Raw genomic sequence first — 1,205 nt, 5'->3', positions numbered from 1 at the left:
ACGCCGAACTTGAGAAGTGAGAAGTGAGAAGGCTTAGAAGTTAGCACCAACCCTCCCCCCGAATGTCAGAAGGCCTCCTTCTCGACTCTAGACGCTCAGAGAGTAAGAACGTATAGCAGAAGGCCTCTATAGACGCTAGCACCACCCCCTCCCCCTCCCTCAATCTCTAACCAAACACGGCGGAACGTGTAGATAAGACCTCAAGACAGAAAAGAAGAAGAAGCTAAGCTAGGCACCATGAGCCAGGGTAAATCTACAGTTTTGTAGGCCTAGGATTATTTATATATTTACCGGGCAAATGGCTTGTGTCTGTCCACGATAAGATCAGCCAGCATCTTCGCTCTCTGCCAGCAGCACAGAGGAAACCTCTGTCGGCGCCGAGTCGAGGTAACCGCTCGTAATTCAGTAAACTTGCTCGTTTGTTTGTTTGTTGGTTGGTTTGTTGGTTGGTTGATTGGTTGGGTGGTTGATTGGTTGGTTGGTTGGTTGGTTGGTAGGGTGGGTGGTTATTTGAGCAAAGAGAAGCATATGGACACAATTATGTGCTAGGAAATAGTAAGACCGACGGACAGGAACAGCACAGGGGAAGTTAAGACGTAGATCTAGGACCTACAAGTAGCGTCCTCCAACCACTCATAGCAACCTCTCTGTGTTACAACAACAACAACAACAACAACAACAACAACAACAACAATAACAACAACAACAACAACAACAACAACAACAACAACAACAACAAAACAGCATCGAGAACTACACCTTCTTCAAAAAGAAGAACGAAATATCACAGTCCATCTCAAAATAAAATGAAATGAAATATAATTTTTTTTTAAAAATAAATTAATATGAGATAGACTAGAAGAAAATAAACTGAAATATCAACTCTCAGCTAAACTATTATTGACAACAGGTACAGTAATGACAGCACCTTGACAGCAATAATGACGTCAACAGTAGTAAACACATTGACGATGAGTATAACAAGCAGAGATAACAACACAAAAACAACAGCAGCAGATGCCACAACAACTAGGCTACATCCACGGTCTATTGTTTCGTTTTGCTTTGTTTTTTATTTCTAAAAATAAAGTTTGTAAAGAATATAATGCCGCACTAGGACAATTTAATGGTCATATGGAAGGATAAGCACCTCTGTGTGATTGTAATAATAATTGAAAGGACAATAATTGCATTTTATATATATA

This window comes from Aplysia californica, unplaced genomic scaffold (genome assembly GCF_000002075.1).
Source record: "Aplysia californica isolate F4 #8 unplaced genomic scaffold, AplCal3.0 scaffold00118, whole genome shotgun sequence".
Taxonomy (NCBI): domain Eukaryota; kingdom Metazoa; phylum Mollusca; class Gastropoda; order Aplysiida; family Aplysiidae; genus Aplysia; species Aplysia californica.
This window is presented reverse-complemented; position numbering follows the sequence as displayed.